The following is a 7825-nucleotide window of genomic DNA, read 5'->3' as shown; positions in this document are numbered from 1 at the left end:
AATTGTCAAATTTTGAATCCCTATAACATCAAACTGTTGCTAATTATGGTTCTGGTCACATGCCATATGCTTCCCAGAAATAACAAATGTTCCATGGAAAAGTAAGTGGCTAATAAGGGTGGGAAAACCATATAGTCAGTGTCCTTGTTTTTCTTGGCTGTTAACTTTAATATAATGAAATATTCAGTGAAAAACATGAACATTCAACTGCAACTCCTTCTTACCGATTTAGAAAGATACTGTAGAACTACTGTAGGTTAGAAACATGTTAAAATAGCATTGTAATTTATTATGAAAGCCTTCAAGTAAAAGTTCTGAAAAATGCTACTCTTATCCCAGGTGGTTTTCCCAGTTGCAACTACAATGGTAGATAATAAACTAATGCCATGTGATTCTCATTTTTTAAAGTATGATTTTAAGCTTTTTAAGAGTTTCAGTGTATCCCTTTGAGCTGCATAAAACACAGCCATTTTGGTTTAAAACACATTTTGGTTTTGTGGATTTTTCATTTATTTTTTTCTACTATGAACATATTTCTCTAAGATAACTTTTTAATATTTCTATTTAACAGACTAATTTTTTTCAATTTATGTTAAACTTTTTTTAAAAGTAATTCCAATTTTTTTAAACTCATTTAAATGAAGGTCAGGTGGCCTAGTGGTAAGGATGGAGACTGCAAATCCAAAGACACATGGCTTGAATCCACCTGCCACTCCACAGAGAATAGCCAATATTTTCCTGTGTTATACACAGCCTCTAAAAACCCACTGAGGATCAGCTATGAGTTGATTCTTACTTGACAGCACATAAGAACAACAAATAACTAAACATTATTTGTCACATAATCTTAATTTTTTCATTTTTTAATTCATTTTAATGAAAGTTTACAGAGACTTAGGATTTCCAGTCATTCATTGTTGCACTTTTCTCCCTGCCCCACAAATTACTCTTCTTCTTGAAAAGAAAAAGAGCAACTCCCTCATTGTTATGCAATCGTTCCCCCCAAGATAACACAGTCCAGAGTAAAGGCTGTGTAATCTTAATTTTTATAGGTCATTTCAGCATTGCTGTTGTTGTTGTTTATGTGCCATTGAGTCACTTGCAACTCATAGCAACCCTATGAACAATAGCCCTAAACCCTGTTCTATCCTGTGCCAATCTCACTGTCTCCAACACACCTAACCTCATTTCCCCAATCACTGAATTGATTGATCTCATTGAGGGTCTTCCTCCTCTGTGCTGTTCCTCTACCCTCTCAGGCATGATATCCTTCTCCAAGGACTGGTCCCTCCTTTCAACATGTCCAAAGTACGTCAGATGAAGCCTCAGAATCCTTGCCTCTGAGGAGCAGCCTGGCTTCACCCTCTCCAGGACGAACCTGTTTGTTTTCTTAGCAGTCCATGATACATCCAGTACTCTTCTCCAACACCACAGCTCAAAGGCATCAATTCTCCTTTTATCCTCCCTAGTCATTGTCCAGCTCTCTGATGCATAGCAAGTAATTGCAAAGACCATGGCCTGTATCAGGCACACCTTAGTCTTCAGAACTTTGGAGAGGTCTCGGACAGCAGATTTTTCCCAATGCAATATCAGCATTAGAGTTTACATTTATGTTTTATTTTCATGGATTTCTTACTAAACACCATGAATTTTTAAAAATTGGTTTGATATTCTCACTCATTTCTACTTCCTGATTCAGAAATGGGTTTGTGAATATCTTTTTTCCCCTTTGTTATTATTAATTTTAATAGCCATTTACAGAGGTTTTGGATTTCCATTCATTCATTGCCGCACTTTTCTCCCGGCCCACCCCTCCCCACCAGCTCGCTTCCCCCTCCGAAGAGAAAAAAAAAAATTCCTTCATTAGTATACAATTGTGAATATCTTAAGAGCGCTAAAATGTGATCTGACCCAAGATCTGCTGCTGTTAGAACAGAAATACCACCAATTTATTTTCTCCCCATTTTGAAGTCTGGACTCAGCATGTTGGCTCTAAGAGAAGGCTGTAACCTTTCCAGGAGCATGCTGCTAGGTTTTTCTCCTGTGGAGCCACTGGTGGATTTGAACCACTGGCCTTTTCAGTTAGCAGCTGAGGACTTAAGTAATGTGCCACCAAGATTCTTTGGAAGGAAGATGGGTCTCCTCCTATAAAGATTTTCAGCCTCGGACTATACCCCGCCAGCCAGGGTCTCAGGCGCCAGCTCCCCCACTGCAGCGGTCACTATGGCCCATTACAAAGCCTCCAACTCAGCAATCAGTGTCAGAGTTATTCGGAGAAGTCAGGAGTGTGGACATGCTGACAAAGGTGCTGGTAGTCTTACATGAAGAACCAGAGAAACCCAACAGTGCTTTGGGCCTTTTTAAAGCATCATTTAGGAACTGCAACCCCAGAGAACCCAGAAATAGAACTACTTCACCTAGAATTGGCAGAAATGAAAGAGAAACATGAAGCTATTGTAGAAGAAAATGTAAAAAATGAAAACAAAGCTTGCTCAATGTGACCCACCTCAGGAGAAGTGCGCCCAGTAGGATTCTTCTCAGCTGAAAAGGCACTGAACAATGGTTTTGAATGACTTCAACAGTTTGTATAGTATATAATCTTTTCTGAACAAATGCTATAAAACTTTCAATATGTAAAATTAATAAAATATAGAAAAAAAATTCGTTTAACACACTTTGTTACACATACTTCGAATCACCAATAAAAACTCCCATATAACTTCCTTTGGGAGAAACAAAAGTCAGTCCTGAAAAACAACACAACCCACCAGAAACCACTTTGGAACACAGCCGTCTAAATGGTGTCATGACTTTAAAAAATCTTAAAATTATGTTTGCCAGGATGATTAGGAATGATAGTATTGGTTGTATTTTAACCAGGGGCGTTTAACTCACAGCTGGTCCTTGGTATAGTACAGCCTGTAAGTACAGTCATTTTTTAAAGTGAAGGTGACACTGATGCTGATACTCCCTGCAGGCAGCTGGGGATATGTGATAGATGCTCTTGTCCAGGGTCCCACAAATCCTCTGCGGATCACTTCTTTGCATTGACACCACTGTGCTCTAGATAACTGTGTGCCAGTATGAACTCTGACACCACATTTCCCTTCTCTGCAATCATGCTCTCTGATAAGGTTGCCTTGCTTGCTGTGTGGTTCAGTGGTCTCTAGCTGTACATTGACATGTTGTATTAATTATTTTTTCATTTGCTACTAAGGCGGTTATCCTGATTGTAATTTATATAACTTGAGACAAGATCACACTGTTCCTTACTCAAATGAAAATTACGTAAGTGAGCATAGAACAGAGGCAAATAGAAAATTCTGGGTTCATTTCTTATCTATGTCGGAATCAGAATGAGAACAAGCCATAGTATATATCATGGGAAATCATAGTTTGTGGATATAATTATATGGTACATTTTCCTCAAAATATTTTTCTAGCCTCAAATTAATTTTATCTTTGTTATTTCTGTGATGTATGAAGGGCAAGTATGAAGGAGTGCTAAAATTTTAGGCCAAAGACTGATGTTATTACAAATCATTTTCTGACTAGAAGCTCATGCATGGCAGTTAACTACTCTGAAAGTCACGGTCCTTATCTGTTGAATGATCTGTGCTATCTACCTCACAGAGTTGTTGTGAGGGTCAAATGAGAATGTATGTGAAAGGTGTGTAAATGTTAAAGCATTTTAAAAAAATGATAGCCTCAAAAAATTGTTGAAGGATCACTGTGATTCTACAACAGATTTGACAGCAAATTGTTTGGTTTTTAATCTCTCTGACTCCAAACCCACTGACAATAAGTTGATTTTAATTTACGCTGCGCTACAGAAAGACCCCAAGAGCCTCCAAAGTTATAATCTTTATAGAATCAGATTGCCACAGACTCTAGTGCCATGGCTGGTGAATTCAAATTGCTGAGCTTTCAGGTAACACAAACCATAACCCCATGAACAGTAAGCTAACAGTGAACAGTGAACGTTTAATCACTGTGTCAGTAAAGCTCTGTTATCAAAACAAAAATTCAGAAGCGGTGACAAGGTGTGGAGAGGTAAGCACCCTCAGCCACTGCTGGTTCGAATGTAAAATGACCTGGCCACTTTTATAAAGTTATGTGATGTTTCCTCAAAAAGTTAAACACAACATTAACCATGTCACTGTTGTTGTTATGTATAGTAGAATTGGAACCGGCCCATAGCTGACCCTCCAGCAGCCTTTCAGCGGCAGTTAATCATACAGGAGACTGCCCATGCTTCCATATGACCCAGCAATTCCTCTTCCAACTGATCTATACTCAAATAACTAAAAAAGAAAGACTCAAAGATATGTATAGGCCATTGTTAATAGCAGCATTATATATATTAATTAAGGAGTGAAAGCAATCCAAATACAAACAGATGGATGAATAAAATATGGTTGAAGTGAAATGTAGCTATCTCTTAGGCACCATTAAGTCAATTATCATTCACAGTGAGTCTGAACAAGCAACAGATCTGAACCTTGTCCTGTTCTGAGCCATCTTCACAGTCTCCAGTGACATTCATGAGCCCGCTCTTTGAGGAACCACCGCTCAGTCATTGTGTCAATTCATCTTGTTGAGGGTTTTCCTCTCTTTCTCTGACCCTCCACCTTTCCTACTTCCAAGTCCAGGACCCTTCTGACAACATGCCCAAAGTTCCTTCCCAGCAGACTGGTTCGTTCTTTCGGCAGTCAATCATCACAATATTATTAAGCCACAAAGAGAAAGGCAGTTCTGACAAATGCTATGATATGGACAAATCTTGAAAATACTGTGGTAAGTGAATCAACTCAAATACAAAAGGACAAATAGCATATGATCCCACTTCTATGAGATACCTAGATGAGGCAGATTCAGAGAGACAGAAAGTAAATTAGTAGCCACTGACTACTGACTAGTAGTCTGGTGCCATCAAGCAGATTTTGACTCATATTAACAGCACATCAAAATCTTGTCCTATTCGGTGCCATCCTCACAATCTCTGCCACGCTCACTGTATCAATCAGTCTCATTGAAGGTTGTCTTCTCTTCTGTAGACACTCTATTCCAAACCTAGGGGTTGAGGAATGGGACGTTTATTACTTATCAGTTATAGAGTTTCTGTTTGGTTATTGAACAAGTTTTAAACATAGCCATGGTGATTGCACAACATTATGAATGTGATTAATGCAATTGAATTGTCACAGAAAAAGTAATTAAAATCACCAAGTCTACCCATACACACAGAGATGCACACGCACACATAATATTTTAGGAAAATATAGCATCTTCACAAGGGAGCTGTGATGGCTTAGTGGTCAAGACTTGTTTGACTGTTCGTCATGAGCTAGTTCTGACTGTTGTTTTTGTTGTGTACTGAAGAATCAGAACTGACTCACAGCTGACCCGCCAGCAGGTTTTCAGACACAGTAAATCGCACGGAAGAAGACAGCCCATTCTTTTTCCACAGAGCAGCTGGTGAATTTGAACTCTGTGTCTTTGGGATTGTAGCCCTGATTCTTAACACTAGGCCACCAGACCAGTACATAACAACAATAAAGTGCTTTGAACACATTACAGAAAAAGAGAGAGAGATGAATTACAACTAAGAAAATAGGGAAAATTTCAAAGAAGCATTAATTCTTAAGAATGGACTTGGGGGGAGGGATTGTATAACAATGAAAGAATTTTTCTTTTACTTTTCAAAGAGAACAGTGTCCTGGGGGGGAGGGATGGGTAAGGAGAAAAGTGCAACAATGAATGAATGGAAATCCAAAGTCTCTATAAATTTTCATTAAAATCAATAATAATAATAAAAAATTTTTTTAAAGAATAGTGGTTAAGGATTTGAGCGATAGAGATAACATGCTGGACGAATGGAAGGATGCCCCAGGCTGCCATCTTCATTGCCACTGGACTATGATCTCTGGCCTGGAGCAAAAGGAAGTAATGGAGATGAATCAGAAAAAGATAGATTTGTCAGCACAGCATCTGAAAGCCTTGGAAAGAAATGAGAGCTTTATCAGTAAGACAATTAGAAATCCTTAACACAATAGTGACATAAAAGAATGCTCTGTTTCATAAGACAATATACTTGCTCATTTGATCTCCAGGAAACACAATGGACAGAAGGTCTTTAAGTGATATACATAATAACAGTAAAAAGGGATTTTTAAAAAACCTTTTTAATCATAACAGGTATTAGCTGTATGTCTAGTAAATTTATACAATCTTAAATCCTCCCAGGCATCAAAGTGTAGAAAAATACTATTTTGGAAGATGTATGCATGATTAAAATGACTCTGAAATGTCATCTCATACCTTAATAGTAACAGAGAGAACACATTCTTCTCATTTTCTGAAACTTTGACTAAACCACAGATATTACAGAGCATTAAAGTCAGACACTATTTCAATAATTTACACTAAAATGTCAAGTACCATCACTAAAGAACACAAGAGCAGTATTTTTTTTCCTCTCTGCTGTTTCCAGCTTCCTATAAAACAAGAATTGAACTCATTAAATGTGCCTCATTTAAGTTTCTACTTGTCACCTAAAGACTATTAATTCTTGTAACTGGCTGAACTGGAGTCTTCTGTGGCATTCTGAGTCCCACAGATGTATTTTAAGAAAAGTAGCTGAAGCACTAAGTAAGTTTGAAACAGTGAGGGTAAAGTTTTATTAGGTTTTAACAAATAAAATGAGGCTCTCAGAGTGTTTGCTGCCAGAAAAACATTTTACCGAGATAGGATTTCATAGCATGGGCAAAGGTAAATCTAATTATTTCGTCTTCTCATTCTGGTTTCATAATATTATTTTTAATTATAGTGTAATGATTATAGAGCTATCAAAAGACTTTCCTATTACACTGCAAGCTATGGATTTAGAACCTGACATGACTGCATGTCGGTACAATACAAAGTTATGACAATAGCACATGAGTCATTTATAATGGGCTGTTAAAGCAGTGGCTTTCCACTGGGAGGGATTGCTGTCCTCTGGAAGACATTTGGTAATGCCTGGAGACAGTTGTCATGAGTGGGTGCTTCTGAACATTCTACAGTACACAAAATAGCCCTTCACACCAAAATAATATCTGGTCTAAAATGTCAATAGTTGCACAACTGAGAAACCCTGCACACAAGGTTAAACTAACACTGCCATCATCCCTCTCAGCTCTGAGAATCTTGGCATACATAGAAATAATCACATTGATTCACAGAATCTGAAAACTAAAAACACAGACATTTCTGAAAATTAAAACTGCTAATATTTATAGTATCCTTTTACCTTGGGATTTATCTTCTGAAATTTGCAAACAAGGTGACCTTCACTGGTGCTCTGATTAAATTCCATCAATGGTAATATTTTATATACAGATAGGTATACATTTCCAAGCAGATCTTCACAAAAGACAGGCATACATGGAAAAATTCAAGAACATTTCCAGGTATGTATTCTTTTCTGAGTTGAACACTGGTGATGATTTTTATGATATACCATGAATTCAGTTACAGTTTTTAGGGACTTCAGGAACAATTATGTCTCTTGAATTGTGTACACTAATGGTTCGATGTGAATTTTATTTAGAAATGTGAAAACTGTATAAGCATATAGCATAAAATAAGGTGTACCAAGGTCCTTTTGTGAAAAGAAATACAAAGGTTCTGAAATACTCTCTTTCTATCCTCTTGGTCAGTATTAGACTTGATTACTTTCAGTTAAGTCTTTTTTCTTCCTCATCCTTGCAGACAACTCCAAAACATGGTGATGAATTACAGTGAGGGCAAACATATCATTACTTCCCTCCCATCCCCTCCCCCC

At 37.6% G+C, this 7825-nt stretch overlaps 1 pseudogene; it reads left to right on the top strand.

Annotated features, from left to right (window-relative positions):
- Positions 1-2223: 2223 nt before the first annotated feature.
- On the top strand, positions 2224-2529 carry LOC102847132 (annotated as a pseudogene).
- The last annotated feature ends 5296 nt before the right edge of the window (positions 2530-7825 follow it).

The sequence above is a fragment of the Elephantulus edwardii genome, unplaced genomic scaffold, assembly GCF_000299155.1.
Source record: "Elephantulus edwardii isolate Elephantulus edwardi_28Jun2011 unplaced genomic scaffold, EleEdw1.0 scaffold00202, whole genome shotgun sequence".
NCBI lineage: Eukaryota > Metazoa > Chordata > Mammalia > Macroscelidea > Macroscelididae > Elephantulus > Elephantulus edwardii.
Note: the sequence above shows the minus strand (reverse complement) of the source record. Positions and strands in the feature narration are given on the sequence as shown.